Here is a 15,829-nt window from a genome sequence, read left to right as displayed (position 1 = left end):
CTGGGGGGTGGTCAGAAAGTGGGGAGAAAGGAATAAGAAACCCTGAGGTCCCAGCCCGAAGGAGTTGGAGAGCAGCCGGCTTTCTCTCCAGGGCTTGAATAAGAATGGCGAGGAAAAAATGTATTCTTGCTACGAAACATTAGGTCACCCCTTGTTTTTTGCCAAGTGGTTTTCAATTGTTTCCATCGAGATGTGACTGAGGTCCACGGCAGCCCTGCCAGCCCCCGAGGGCTCCGAAAGCCGGATTTATGGACGCCCTTGGATAGGCAGATGGGAGGGGAAGCCCAGGGAGGGTGGGCAAGCCAAGGCGAGGGAGCAGGGCTTTGCCAAGCAGATATTTTCTGCAGGCTCTCAGCTTTGATTAGCATATATTAAGGGCGCAGAGAGAGAAAGGTGTCCGGCCTCTTGTGGGCATTTGGACATAAACGCCCCCCCTGCCCTCCAGAAACCAAGCACTGAGGCAAGAGGAAGGGCCTGACGGGTTGACTTGTCACTCCAGGCTTTTCTCATCTCTGTCCCTTCTAGGCCAACGCCTGTCAGGCCAGGCCGGGGCCACAAATGGGCGGGAGGGGGGGGGCCTGGAGAACCCCCCTCCACGGGCATGTGGGCGATTTTACTTCGATTTTGTGGACTGTTTCTCCAACCTCCTCAAGAATGGTCTGCAGTGGACACAGCTGTGTCAAATCAAGTTCAAGTCCTTTCTCTAAATAGCCTTTTGTGGCCATCTGGATAGCTCTTCCTTAGGATGGAGAGCATCTGGTATTATTATGAATTGTTATTATTAATATCAATAATAAGAGTCTGCCTTTATTGACTGTTCACCATGCCACCCACTTAACATATAGCATCTCATTTAATCTTCGTAACACCCCCAAGAGATGGATGTTCTTCTGCAGGTGAGGAAACTGGGGTGCAGAGAGGTGAAGCAGCATGTCCATGCTTACCCTACGGGTAAGTAGCAGACCCCCACGTCTGTCCAGCTCCTCACTTCCCACCTCTCTGCTCTACGTACCAGTTCCTGTCACTTGCGTCTGCGCTGTCTTTGTTCCTTTTTTCTCCTTGCAGGTGGAGGCCCCTTCTTAAATGTGTTGCCCCTTCTCTTCTCTCCTGAGCATCTAGGACAAACTAGACCCACAAAGAATCTTCACTCAGGAGGCAGTTCTTCGGCCAAGGGCACCTCTCACCTGTTGAGCTCTTTTCAGCGTAGGAAGGATTCTGGATTCTCTGTGGACCCCATGGCCTCTGTAGCCCTCCCTGAACAGCCAGGACCCTCTATCTGTGGAGGTCCCAGCCGTCCCGTTACTTGCTTGCCTGTGACAAAATATGGGGCTGGCACTTCAGCAGGGAGAAGAAGCAGCAGGAGTTGATCAATTCCTAAGCAACAAAGATCCTGTTTTCATGCAAACGTCCTCGGCATTAAAACAAAAACAAATTCTTCCCGGGGCGCGTCCTGGATGCCAAGTCTCCTTGCGAGACACATTTTTAAGCGGGGTTCTGCGCCTGCGTGAGAGACTAACGGGGAATGGGAGGAGAGCTGTGAGCCAGGTGTCAGGAGGCAATGCAGGACCTTAAGGTGGCATGGCAACAAGTGCCTTGGGGTTCTGAGCAGGTAGGGACCACCGAGGGCTTCCTGGAGGAGGGAGTTATTCCGATTCAACTCAGCGGTCTCCTGACTGATGGTGTTGGCCTGATCTTGCAGGACCTGGGTGCCCACCAACACCAGCACTACTGGCACATCGCCAGGGTCACTGGGCTAGCCCAACAGTTACAGAAACATCCACAGGGCATCTGGCCTCCAGCTGGCTCCAGCCGTTTTGTCCTTTATGAACACGGGGGTTCAAAGGCAACACTGTTAACAGCTCAAGGGCAGGGCCACACAATTCGCTTTTGGCAAATAACTAGCAATACCAGGACTGCAGCATTTTAGTGCTGCAAGATCACCTGCTACCACCCCCTTACCGCCGATGCCTTGCCCAAGGCTCCCGGTCCAGCCGAGACTCCAGCTCAAACCTCTTTTCTCCTGCTCTCTGAGACCTTCTGCGCAGCCTCCTTTTCTCACACTGTGGAGGTATTCTCTGGCTTCAGCACATGCCCAGAAGCACTACTGGGCTGGGTACCGGGAGACACGGAGCACACGGCACCAGGCTGCAGTCTTCTCAAGGTAGCCTGCGAGCAATTCCAGGGTAGGAGCAGCGCCTTCCCAATGCATCTCTCTTCCCAGCGCCTACCACGGCAAGGGGGACGGGGCAGGCAAAGGTCTGGTGCGGGGCACAGTAAACGGGCAAGTCTGGCAGGATTAAAGGGCCCATAAAGGGGCTTTGTGGCAAGAATCAGCTAATTAGAGTGGCAAGAGCATGGACTTGGGGTAGAAAAGATGTGGGCTGGCATCCAACACGGTCACCATGTCGGGGGATTGAGAGGGTTCCCCATTATCCATGTTCTCTTCCTGCCAAGCATGCAGCTGGACTCCACTTCCCAGTCTTCCTTGCAGTTAGGATGGTCACGTGGCTACACTCTGGCCAATGGACTGAAAGCGGAAGTAATGTGGGGCAATTTCAGGCCCAGCCCCTGAAAACCTCCCACATGTGGTTCTTCATCTACCAATTGACCCAGAGTGCTCCCAGGACCAGGTTCCCGAATCCCTGTGTGGAAGACCACCTGCCAAACATCTGCACTGAATCGTGTTCGCAGGAAATAAACTCCTAAAGCGTTACGCTATTAAAATTGGGGGGTTACCGCTGTTAGCCCAACCTAATACAGTCTCTTACTAGCCATGTGGCTTTGGATAAGTTTCTTAACCTCCTGAAGCTCCAATTTCCTCATCTGTAAAATGAGAATTTAAAAAACCTTCCTGAGAATGACTGGGCTAACATTTGTGAAGATCTCACAATTAAGGCTGCATTATGACTTTTGTGAGCCCTACACATTTTTGCCTTTATGGGTCCAGTCCCTTCCTGCATTAAATTAAAAAAAAATAATAGAAATAAAAAAACAGAAAAAATTGGGTTTTTAATATTACATCGGTATAAAGAGGAGTACAATCCAGGCCAGATAAATCATGATGCTTATTATTGTTTCTTATTTCTATATTTGATTTTATATTCATTATTATTATGTTCATTTTTTCCTTCTGACTTTAAGGGAAATTAAAATCAAACATTTTCTGGGGCTCTGAAAATATCGTGGGCACTAGGCGTTATGCCTATGTACCTAACGGAGAAGATGACCCAGCATGCCTGGCCCATGATGCATGCACTGAATCAAAACTATTATGGATTTTTTTTTAAAGTTTGTTATTTTGAGAGACAGAGAGGGGAAGTAGGGCAGAGAAAGAGAGAGAGAGAGAGAGAGAGAGAGAGAGAGAGAGAGAGAATCCCAAGAAGGCTCTGCACTGTCAGCACAGAGCCCAACGTGGGGCTCAAACTTACAAATGGTGAGATCCTGACCTGAGCTGAAATCAAGAGATGGTCAGTTAACTAACTTAGCCACCCAGGTCCCCCAAAACTATTATGGATTAAAAAAAATAGGAAGATGGAAGCATGAAATAGCAACAACTGGTCATGAAGCCCCTTTCACATACTTCATTTCCTCCAACTCTCACATCCACTGTATGAAATGATTCTCACTTCTATTTTCCAATGAGAAAGGTGAGGCTCGGAGAGGTCAAGGGTCATGCTCAAGAGGGGTAGGAGCCCCGTGCATGGTGCCTCATATCAGGCAGAGTGCTAGACACCTGTCTTTGTTACTTTTCATTTTCTCAACGCGGTACGATAGGGATTCTTTTTTTTTAATCCCCATTGTATGACTGAAAAAAAAAAAAAAAAGATACTGATGTAAGGACAAGCGGCTGAGCTGAGAACTGAAACCACTTCTGGGGCCAAACCTAATGCTCCCTCTACCACCTCGCCTTTCCATCTATCAATAGCTCTGTCACGAGAATTGATACATGGCAGTGTCTATGGAGGGTGTCAGACGCCCCAACACCTTCTTTCATAGAGCAGAGAAGAACCTGCGCAGGGCTGAAATCCAAACACATCATGCCAGATCAGACTTGTGCTTTCTCATTCTCCACCCAAATGTACTCCTTAGAAGGTCTAATTATAGTGACTTCTATTTTCTTGTAAATAATCACATCTGTCATAACTGATTTAACTGATTCAAGGCTCCAAGTTGGCAGTCTTGGAGGCCCGAGCCAATGTGTCAATTACGCCAAGAAGGCTGTAAGCAAAAGTTGCACGAAATGGAAGAGAGAAAAAAAAATTAGTCACAGGCATATAGATGGTGGGGACCAATATGTGCTTTTTCACAACAGTAATATCAACACAAACTCCTAAACGTGGCCAATGGGTGTCAATCCGCCGGCAACCTAATTTAGTAAAACAGACACAGCCAGCCAGATCCTAGGGGATAAAAACGATCTTTTTTAAAAGTGGAGACTCAATCCTAGAAACTGGTTTCTCCAATATCTTTCAAGTCTGAATAAATACCCTCAGGAATTTGCCACGGCTCTTTACGCTTGTCTTCAGGAGAAAAGATGCGTTGAAGGACTCACGTGATTCAGGAATATACAGCTTTCCCCTTTTTGAAAGTTTGTGTTATGCCACCTCACCTTTATGAGAGGTCTCCATTAGCACCTGGCTTCGCTAACGGAAAGAAATGCAAAACGGACCTTCTATGGAAAAAAGGGCAAAAAATGGAAATAGCATTATTAGTTTTGCAGCAGCCATTAAAGAGATAGCTGCACCCCAAGCAGGGAGAGTGGCCCCACCAAGATCCTTCCCTGGGACCTACACTTAGAATCTCGGCATCAACTGCCTGTGCTTTGACTTATTTTGTGCATCCTGTAGCAAGAAGTGTCCTAAGGTATCAGAAAAGCCTGAGAGGTTTTTTGGGGGCTTGGGGAGCTGAAAAATTTCCTATACAAATGAATGGTAATTGCTTCTTTGCTTTATGCCGCTTCAGCTTGCTCACGACAGGTTTCATAGGAACACTCTACTCTAGGACAGTGGGGGAAACTCGAAGTCTTAGTGGCTATATTTGAGCGTGGCTGTTCAGCCAGCACAGAGTGGTAGCTAGAACTTTCGATATGGACTTGGGTACAAGTCTCTCTCCACTTCTCACTAGTGTGACTAAGCAAATCATTTAACCTTCCCCAGTGCATCTCAGCTTCCTCATCTATGAAATGGTGACAACCTAGAACCCTCGTGGGACTGAATGATCTAATGACTCAGTATGACAGCCTGTTGGAAAGTGTAAGCACCACATAAATGCTCATTATCATTATTAACAGATCAGCATATACTGGGTGCTGTTTTCAATCCACGGGAATGGCTTCTCTCTCTCCTAAAATAACTCCAAGCAGAAACAGTCATGCTTTCAGTCACAGAGGGGAGGTGAGACTTCTTTCCTAGGGAGGTGCTTGAAAGTCGTCTTGCCAATTAAGCTCTGAAAGTCCCCGTGTCTGAAGGGAAGCTTCGAGAAAGGAGTATCTTCCAGGTAAGAATGTGGGAAAGTAAAAGATGGCTCTCATCCACTCCCCAGTTGCCCACGGGAAATGCTTTTGGTGACCCCAATCCTGCAGCTGGTGTAACTTCCTTTGGTCCTGGTCCATCGGTGTGAGCAGAGGGGTTAAGAGCAGACTCTGAAGCCAGACTTCCTGAGCTTTGAGTACTGCCCCGCTCTTTACTTATGGTGTGATCTTGGACAAGTTATCTGTGTTTCAGTTCCTCATCTATAACATGAGGGTAATAACAATACCTACCCCTTAGGGTGCTAGTGAGGAATGAATGAATGAATACACGTCCAAAGCTCACAGTAGGACCAGGTACATAGGAAGCAATTAGCATCCGGCTTGCAATGGCCATATTACAGTCACTGGCCTTCCCCTCATCCCGCGTTCATTAACATGCATGTTTAACAGCTTTTCCACACCAACCCCCTTACTAGGAAGGAGATTCTTTAGTCCACATAGAAGATCTGAAAACAAAACACAGTATTAAGAACTCCATGATCTATATACCTGAATCTGCAAGAGAGGCCCAGGGTCACCTCCTTCAAGGGCAGTTCATTTCCAGGGTAGAGGTGTGGGGGAAAAAGGCTCTGGACTGAGAATCGAGAGGCCCAAGTCCTAGGCCAGTGCCATTTTGCCCACTCTGTGGCCTTGAGCAAATCACTTCATCTCTGTGGGTATTAATTTTCTCAGCTGTAAAAATAGGGGACTTTGGTCGTGAATCTCAGTTTATTCGTCTGTAAACAACGATAATAGGAATAACTATCCTATAACACCACATCATGTAGTGCGAACCAAATCACGCATCCCATGTAAAGGTGGACAAGGGTCCTGAGCATGGCCCATAAGGCTCTGGACCATCCAGTTCCTGTGTCTCCTGGCCCACGGCTCTCCCTTCACTTGTTCTGGTCTGCACACTGGCCTCCTGGCTTTTCTCCCACTCCCCAGGCACACTGCTACCACAGTGCCTTTGCCCCAGCTTTGTTCCTCTGCCTGGAATGCTCTTTCCATAAATAGTCCCATGGCTCACTCCCACACCATTTTCAAATACTGGATTATTATTTTTTCCACAGCTACTATCACTTTCTTGCATAGTGCACGATTTCCTTGCTTATGATGACTACTACCCTTTATTGTCTGTCTCCTCCCAGGCCAAGGATGTGTGTTCCATGAGGGCAGGATTCTATTTTGTTTCTGTCCCCCAAAAGCCTAGAAGACTACCTGGCACATAACAGGTGATCAGTAACTATTTGATATTTACTGAATGAATGAATGAATGAATGAAGAGCACTTTGTACAGCAAGAAGGTGCTTACTGAATTTGGGGCAGCCTTCCTAAATGTTAGGGGGAGATTCTTACTCCTCCCCTGCCTTCTTTCCATGAGGAAGGATCCTTACTGAGTCACCCTGGACCTGTTTCCATCCCTGTCACCCACGTTTGCCTAGAAGTGGAGTAAAGCATCTCGCTGGCGGATGAGTCACTGGTCCATTTCTTGACTCAATGAAGTTAAGCTGCAAACTTCACAGATGCAATTTCTTTGCCTGTTCTGGCTCTGCCATCAGACAGAGCAATGCTCTAAGTGAGTGAGTCTGCTTTGCAGGCTCACAGTTCCCTCCTTGGGTTCTGTGTGGGGTGGGGTGCAGGACAGGGGGCGTTAGAAAGACCTTCTAGCCAGCAGATGTACATAAGTCATGCGCACTAGCCTGGCTCTGTAAGGAACAAAGTGGACATTAAAAACAATTTTTTTTTTAATGTTTACCTTTTTTTGAGAGAGAGACAGAGAACTAGCTGGGGAGGGGTAGAGAGAGAGGGAGACACAGAATCTGAAACAGGCTCCAGGTCCTGGGCTGTCAGCACAGAGCCTGAAACGGGGCTTGAACCCATGAACCATGAGATCATGACCTGAGCGGAAGTCGGACACTCAACCGACTGAGCCACCCAGGTGCCCCGACTTGTATCTCTCCTGATTGGTCTTGAACCTGGTCAAGCAACAGCGCTGTGCCATTTACTGACCCCTAAAACTTCAACTAAATATTCCAAATTTTAACGAGTGAAGCCTTACGTTCTTTGTTTCCAGACTGTTTTCGATCCTAGTCGCTCTCCTTCCACGTATTAGTTTGAGAATGTCCCACTTTGCACACAATACTGCAAACTGCTGAGCACAATTCTGTGAGGAGGCTTGTGACTGGCTCGCTCTGGACACACACTGTTCCCAATGCTGCTAAAAACTATCTCCACATCCCTCTTCACACCGCTAGTCCTTCCGGGACCTGCAGCCCATACAGCCTTTCCCACCCAGGATCTGCGGTGCCTCAGGGTTCTGTCTCCCGCTCTCTGGTGGGACTTGATGCTGTTCTTCAAGTCACTAGATTCGGCTCATTCTTCTTGAGATCTTCTAAATGGCTGTGCTTATCATCCAATAAACCCACTAATACTCCCAGCTTCATGTTATTTCTGACCACAGTGAAATGCAAGTAACCATTGCCCGAAGGTCTGCAAGGTCTCGGGCATGGCACGAGGCATTCTCCTTGCCTTGTCCCTTAAACAAACCGATGAGGCAGGTGTTACTATCCCCCATTTTACAGATGAGGAAACTGAGGTTTTCAGAAGTGAAGCACCTTCACGTATCACTGTAGCTTGTAAGAAGCAGTGTGAGTTCCAAAGGCCACACATTGGATGACTCCTAGGGCTAGCATTTAGGTTAGAATAGGGGTGAGCCCAGAGAGCCAGACTCGCCACCAGGAACCTCAGTCCGGACAATTCTACTCAGATCTGTCAGTACCCTTTGGTGCACTCATTTAACCTGCAAACTTATCCAATGGCATCATCCAACATTTCTCCATCATGTTTCCAAAGAACGCATGAGTGGCTTTCTCAAACACCTTGATTAATACCAGAGATGCCTGACTTGGGGCCTTTTCCTCATCTACTAGCTCAAAAGCCATTTTTGAAGAAACGAAGCGAACCTGCTTCACTCTGATCTCGGTGAGTCCACGCTGGATTCTACTGACCACCGTTCTTCCCTCTCACAGCCCTGGCCGAAGAGTCCAGGGAACCTGGAGATTTAAGGAAGCTAGGTCCACCACTAGCTGAGTCCAGGGGTGAGGGGAGACCTGTAGTGAGGCACTGTCTGCCTTCTCCAGCACGTCGGTGGCAGGGAGGGGAGATGGCATTAGAATCAGGAAGCAAAATGATTCATTTGGCAAGAAGAGATCTGTCCAAACCACTTGCCTGTTGTAATTCTGGAGCACTCGGCTGCTCTAGGCTGAAACAGCAACCCCAGACTGCGTTCCTGAAGCATTCAGGAAATAGTGACAGCAAGTCATTTACGGAATCCAGAAAAACAGCCTGCATTTATTAAACTCTTACTATTTGCCAAGCATTTTGCACAGTGCTGGGTTTACATGATCTTGTAAAATGCTTTATCTTTCTTAAGTTTACTTATTTATTTGGGAGAGAGAGAGCAACTGAGCAGGGGAGGGGCAGAGAGAGACGGAGAGAGAGAATCCCAAGCAGGCTCCATGCTGTCAGCGCAGAGCCCAACACAGGGCTCAATCTCAGGATACTGAGGTCATGACCCGAGCTGAATTCAAGAGCTGGACGCTTAACCAACTAAGCCACCGAGGCGCCCCTCATAAAATGCCTTAAAACCATCTTTAGCAAAGAAATACATGCTCATAATTAAGAAATGAAATACTACAGAGGCTTATAATGAAAACCACCAGCTTATGATAAAAGTTAACCCCCTCCAACATAGTCCCCAGAGGCAACCTTTTCTAACTCTAGTTAGAAACTTCTAGTTCTTTTGGCAGCCACTTCTCCAAGTATAGGATTTCCTCTAATCTGCAAAAATATTGTATTATGTAGACAGTGATTACCTCTCTTTACAGATGATGAAATGGTGGCACACTGTGGCCTCGGGTCACACGGCTGGAAAAGGGTGGAGTCATGATTCAAACTCAGGTCTGCCTCACTCTTGGTCCTGCTATTTTTTTTTTTTTTTAATGTTTCTTTTTGAGAGAGAGAGAAAGAGACAGACAGACAGAGTGCAAGTGGGGGAGGGGCAGAGAGAGAGGGAGACACAGAATCCAAAGCAGGTTCCAGGCTCTGAGCTGTCAGCACAGAGCCCGACGCGGGGCTGGAATTCACAAACCACGAGATCATGACCTGAGTCGAAGTTGGACACTTAACCAACTGAGCCACCCAGGCACCCCTTGATCCTGCTCTTAAACTTCACACCCCACAGCCAGCCTGTCTGGAGCTTACCTAGTAAAGGATGTGGCTCAGGTCACATCAGGCACATGTGCCCCCGATGGCTTGTGAGGTTACCTAAGGTCTAAAATCACTTCCAGCGGACATAACTAAGTAACACCATGGGATCGCGCATAAATGAGCTCTCTTTGCCCCTGGGAGGTTTGTTTTCAGCTCTTCTTTCTAGTTTCTTTGGGTTCTTCCTCCTCTAGCCACTTCAGCCGTCTCTGCCCCTTCTGCTGTGATACAACTGCTAATAGGACTTCAGAGGGCGGGTCTCTGAGGCCCTTATTTCCCTCTAGAAGCTTCCTCAAGCTGAAAGGTGGTACAGAGGGCATTTGTCATCATCTCTGTTAGGATGTTGCAAAAAAAAAAAAAAAAAAAAAAAAAAAAAAAAAAAAAAAAGACCAGTCCCTCCCAGACTCAGGGTTTTATAAAGAAATGATTTTCCTTTATTTTGTGGCTGTAGCTAGTGCTTGAGAAAATGTGTGTGAGGTGCAAAATGTAACATTGACAAGATTTGTTAATAATATAGCTGCTGGGGGTGGGGGCGCATGGGTGGCTCAGTCGTTTGAACATCCAACTCTGGGTTTCCGCTCAGGTGATGAGCCCAGGGTTGTGGGATCAAGCCATCGGGCTCCACGCTCAGCGTGAAGATTCTCTTCTCTTTCTCTCTCTCTCCCTCTGCCCCTCTCCCCTGCTCACATGTGCGGCCTCTAAAATAAAATAATTAAAAGAAAAATAACATAGCTGCTGGTAAGGAGCTCCGACCCAGACTGGTCAGGTTCAAATCTTAGAAAGCGCCCTCACTAGCTTCCATATCCTGACAAGGTACTCTCCTTCCTACAACTGATTCTGCAGCTGCAAACCTGAAAGGGCGTGCTGCGGATTATGGATTATGAAGGATGAACTGTGTGGGTTAATACATGTGCTTTGAACTCTGCTGACCAAGGCCAGTGCTGTCATTTATTAGAAACCTGTTCTAGCACCCTGCAGTTTACGTGAGGTGCCCACATACACTGTATGTGGTCCTCATATCTATAAGGAGTCAGGGCAGAAATGATTATTAGTCTCTTCAAAATATTTAAAGGTATAATTATTAGCCCGTTTTACAGATGAGTAAGAAAACTGGAAAAAAAAAAAAAAAAAAAAAGGGCGACAGGATGGTCCAGAGTCCGAAGGAGTCACTAAGAACCCTTTTGAACTTTCCTGCTAACAAGGCTGGGTGACTTCGGACAAGTCACTGTACCTCTCTGAGCCTCACTCGTAAAATAAGAGGGCCTTATCTTACAGAGAGGCAATAACACTGAAGTTCAGAGAAGGTATCCCGAGTCAGACTCTGGATTTCAATCAGCGGTCTTCCACTCATCACCTGGGTGACTTCGGGCAAATTACTTAATTTCCTGGTGCCTCCGTTTCCTCATCTGCAAAATGGGGCTAATAATAGACCCCACCCTAGAAGGTAGTTATAGGAATTGAATGAGTAAACCTGTGTTAACATCTTGGGAGGAGGCCGGGCACGCAGAAGCCCAACATCAGTGATTAGTACGGAGCCTCACGTGGCCCGCCCTAAGCCCTGTGTGTCAGTACCATGATCCCTACCTTGACTGTGGGGTGCCCACTGGACAGGATGCTGGCTGTGGTTACCAGGCTGGGTGGCCTCCGACAGGAGTGTTAAATTTGCCATCTAAATTCAAAGGCCACCTGCAAGTGCCTAACATTTCAATCTGAATGGAAAACCCTATTTCTCTATTTCTACCTACAACACTGACGATGCTGTTTTGCTTTCCTTCCCATACAGCCTGGAAATCCTGAATAAATGTCAAAAAGAATTCATGGAGTCAACAAATATGCACGAGTATTAAAACTCTTAGGAGTGAACCATGTCCTACGTTACCAGAAGCTTAACGGGATGAGACTTTCAATTTCATTACTCGATAAATATGCCCATTTAGGGCCCAGGTGAGATGGCTACAATTTGTAGCTAATAAGTTGGCTGGAAAGCGTCTGAGCCCGCCTAGGAGCCTGCGTTGCCTCACATTTTAGGGCCCAGCCACCGCGACAAAGTAGCAGAAGCAATCGTGGCTCCCGCTCACCAACCACACAGATCAGAGGGTCATAGGACAGCAAGGTCCCACCCCGACTTCGAGACGCAGAGAAAATGAATCTTTATGTGCCTCACCTTTCCTATCTGTCAAATGGGACAAACAGGAATACCCCATAAATGCGGCTTAAGTGATTTAGAACAGTGGCCACAGCAGGTGCACAGTCAAGGTTAGGTGGTACTTATCATGTAAGACAGCCTCTCTCCAGTTCCAGGGGCCACCCCTCCGCTTGCTCTTTCGGGCCCTGCAGCTGTCGCTCACCCAGGGCCTCCCCATTTCCTGCCGGCTCTACTCATCCCTGTGCACCTACCTGTGAACGGTCCATTCACTAATTCCCGTGACTACTCCACGTTCTGTCGGGGGCCCTGACTCAGATGCCTGTATGTACTGTGTCCTAGGCAGTTTTCATGAATTTCTCTAATGCTTCCAGCACTCTTGTGAGGGAAGCATTATTGTGCCCATTTCTAAGGACTAGAAAACTGAGGCTTGAAATCCAGTCCCAGTTTCACAATTAGGAAGCTGTTCAGCTAAGTTGGAAATTCAGGCCTAGCTTTCACACCCAGGCCTAGTTTAACGCCCAGTGAAAAGGAAACATGTACCCATGGCTTCCCCAAAGCTTACAGAGAAGATGTGATGACAATCTTCTATGACAACTCCTCCGATAGGAATAAGAATAGTGACCCTGACAACAGCCAAGGGCACCTGGATTGGAGTGTTAGTCAGAGATGGCTTCCCGGAGGAGGAGATATTAACCCGACTCGTAAACGATGGGGAGTTATTCTGGGAACAAAGAAGAAGGGCTACCACGTATAAATTTAGGTCCAGAGGGAGAAGAGAAAGAAGACGCTTTTTCAGGAGCTGCAAGCAGTTCAAAACTCCTGGAGCAGAGCGCTCCAGGGGGAGGGAATGACGAGAGGGGGCTGCGTCCTGCCCAGGGAAATGCCACCAATGCTGGGCTGAGGACCTGGACCTTTTTCACACCAGTGTTTGCAGAAGTGAGGCTTACACAGACAGTGCTCTGGTCACCTGTCTGTGACTGCCAGCCCCTCCGAGACAGAATGTCTATTTCAAACCTTCAAACCCAGCCCGGAGCTCTGTATACAACAGGTGCCCCCAAAATGAGACTGACAACTGAAAAAAAAATGATATTTGAGAAGCGCTCCTCTGGGTCTGAACAGATGCCGCCCGTGCCCTACCGCGTGCCCCCTTCCGCGCACTTGAGCCTCATAGAATTCTAATTGCCAACACCTGTGTTTCCTTGCTTGGGGGCTCTCTCTGGTTTCCGGGCCCACTTTGCTTCCTGAGTGGGTACTGGTGAGTCCCATGCCTGTCACACCCCTTGGGTGGGCCATGCGGTCCCGTGAGCTGCGGCCCCAGGTGCCCACCGTGGTAACTTGCTGGAAAGTACTTTGTGCCCCCCCCCCCCCCACTTCTCTTCCTAGGCTCCCTTCCTGGCTCCCTGCCAGAGCTTCCTATACTTCTCAAATAAACCACCTTCACTTAAATCTTTGTCTTGGGGTCTCCTTCTGAGGAGCCAAACGAAGACCATCTGATTCTTGGTTTCATAGACTGAAAGGGCTTCGGGGGTAAAACTCTTCCGGGGGCAGGAGATGGATGGTCCACAGCAGGTTAGTGGTGGGAGCGGCGGGCATCCTACGCGCTGGTTGAGGGCACCGAGTGGCTGCTGTGCACCCAGAACCAACCCAGGGTCCTGTGTTCCAGTCTCAGCTCTGGACACAGTAGCATCTCCTGGAAGGAACACGGGCCTTCGAGGAAGGCAGATCTGGGTCTGAATCCAGACGGGGCCACGTTAGGCAGGTGGCTCCTATCGGAAGTTAGGTGGCCTCCCAGGACCTCAGCTGGCTCAGCTGCTGTGATGTCACCCAAGTGTCAAAACTAAGGAAAACACCTCGCTAAGAGAAACGAGGCTCCTTTTCGTGTCTTTTTAGGAACTCCGTGTTCTCTGTTCTAGCTGCTTTCTGCACACCGCCAGTCTAGCAACGATCGCATCCTATGGGCAACCTCGCGTTTTACATATTTGCCTCCTAGGAGCCTGGAGGCACCTAGAAGACGGGGGGTTCAGTTTTGCTCAGCTTGGCATCCCCAGCATGTAGCACCCCCACAGCTGGCACACAGCAAGCATTCGATGAATGTTTGTTGAGCGGACGAATGGTAATAGCGAAAGAACAAAGAACACCTACTAGTGACGATGGGTTGTCTGGAGTGTTTGCACGTTCGTGGGATCTCAGTGCCGAGTCCTACTGTGCGCCGGGCATCCTTCTCTGGACTCCCAGGTGTGGTCAAGGCCGCCGTGCTCCTCCCTCACGTGGTGGCTTACCCGCCAGAGGGACAGAGCAAAACGTTTCTCGACCCAGGCTGCCCAGCAGACCAAGCCAGGAAGCTTTTAAGGAGTCTCTCCCAAGATTCTGGTGGAATCACCTGGGGTGGGGCCTGGCGTCGGGATTTTTTTAAAGCTTCTCAGGTGAATATAACGGGCCGCCAGGGCTGCGCACCAGCGGGATCAAGAGAGAAAAATAAGATCATGTCAGGGAGGGAAGAGGGTTGTGAAGGAAACAGAACAGGGCATGTGATTTGGCCCCAAGGTTGGCAGTGGAGGGGGAGGGAGGGAAGAGGGGACAGTCTCCCCCCAGGAGACATTTGGCTGCATCTGGAGGCATTTTGGGGAAGGTGCTGCTGGCATCTGGAGGAGGAGGACCAGGGGTGCTCTCCACACCCCAAGGGGCACAGCCCCCACGACAGACAACTGCCTGACCCCAAATGTCGGCAGTGCTGACGCAGAGAAACCCTGGTCTGGAGGGGCAGGGGCAGAGACCACTTCAGGGAAGGCTTCCCCGTGGAGGCGACGGTCGAGCTGGAAAGTGAGTTCTAGCACGAGCCTCTGGAATGTGAGGTGGGCCCGGAGCCACCATCACAGCCTCGAATAGAAAGACACCAGATGGCTAAACCACCAAGTCTGGCTCTGACCACCTACTAACCTAAGAGCCCTCGCACCTCTGCTCCTGGCATCATGTTGGGGTTGCTCGCTGGGGCGGGGGAAGGGAGAGGGAAATTCGGCTGCTTTTGCTTGGCTGCTTTCACTTTTAAGTCCCCACCCTCTTTCCAGGCTCCAAACCGAACCGGAAAGGGGAAGGAGAGGGTGCTAATCCAGGCTGACCACTCAGAAGTCCCCAACACCACCTGCGAGCCTACCTCCTCCCGTTCTCCTGAGGCATCTCCCACCCCCAATCCCTGGTGTCCAAAAGCTCTAACTGCTGGGGGCGGGGGGAAGGAGCCTGCTTTGGAGACATCCTGCCAGCTTCCCCCAGCCCTGGGAGAAGTGATTTCCCAAGAGAAACAGGGATCCACAGAGCCATAAATAAACACGGCATTCCAGAGGAGGAGGGGTGGGAGGGCAGGTCTGGCCAGCTTTGTCCCCCTCGCGGAGATGGTTTTGTCCCCCTCGAGGAGATGGCCGGTTAACTTTTCCAGCCAGGCACTGGGACCTGAGAACCTGCCAGCCCTCTCTCCAGCCACCCCCACCCCCCACCAGCCGCCCCTTCTCGGTGCTTCCCTGTAAATCAGTTGCAGACCCACTGCCTTGGGAGTTTGGACTGTCAGCAGCTGCACGGAGCAGCCTGCTTGCTCAACACCACGTGGGTTTTCCAAGGAAACGTCACCATAGTTCCACGGGCAATTTCGGTGGAAAGTCGAGTTCTTTTGTACAAGGCTTCTAGAAAGGTCTGAGTCAACTGGCCGCTCGGAGGCAGCCAGGGTGGCAGCAGGCCTCTGACAGCCGGCCCTACCTGCAGAAGTCCTGCCGACCTGGAGCGGGCAGAGACAACCCGCCCTGCACACTTCAGGTTAGAGAAGTGGCTCAGAGGCTGTAAGGTCACCCCTACTTTACGAGCAGGGAAACTGAGGCTGGAGAGGGAAAGAACGACCCTCTCAATGTCAGCAGGCAGCG

At 49.4% G+C, this 15,829-nt stretch overlaps 1 protein-coding gene across 4 annotated transcripts in view; it reads right to left on the bottom strand.

Annotated features, from left to right (window-relative positions):
* The window catches only part of ZHX2 (zinc fingers and homeoboxes 2), a 161,435-nt gene that overhangs the window by 127,496 nt on the left and 18,110 nt on the right, over positions 1–15,829 (bottom strand). For 2 of the 4 annotated variants that reach the window (XM_042973357.1, XM_042973355.1), the window contains exon 2: positions 14,067–14,370. The exons of the other annotated variants lie outside the window; for them this stretch is intronic. The gene's annotated coding sequence lies outside the window, so the exon portion shown is untranslated. The remainder of the gene's footprint in view (positions 1–14,066; positions 14,371–15,829) is intronic. 4 annotated transcript variants of the gene reach the window in all.

Source organism: Panthera tigris, chromosome F2 (genome assembly GCF_018350195.1).
Source record: "Panthera tigris isolate Pti1 chromosome F2, P.tigris_Pti1_mat1.1, whole genome shotgun sequence".
In the NCBI taxonomy this organism is placed as follows: domain Eukaryota; kingdom Metazoa; phylum Chordata; class Mammalia; order Carnivora; family Felidae; genus Panthera; species Panthera tigris.
The sequence above is the reverse complement of the archived record's forward strand: the minus strand, read 5'-3'. Positions and strand labels throughout refer to the sequence as shown.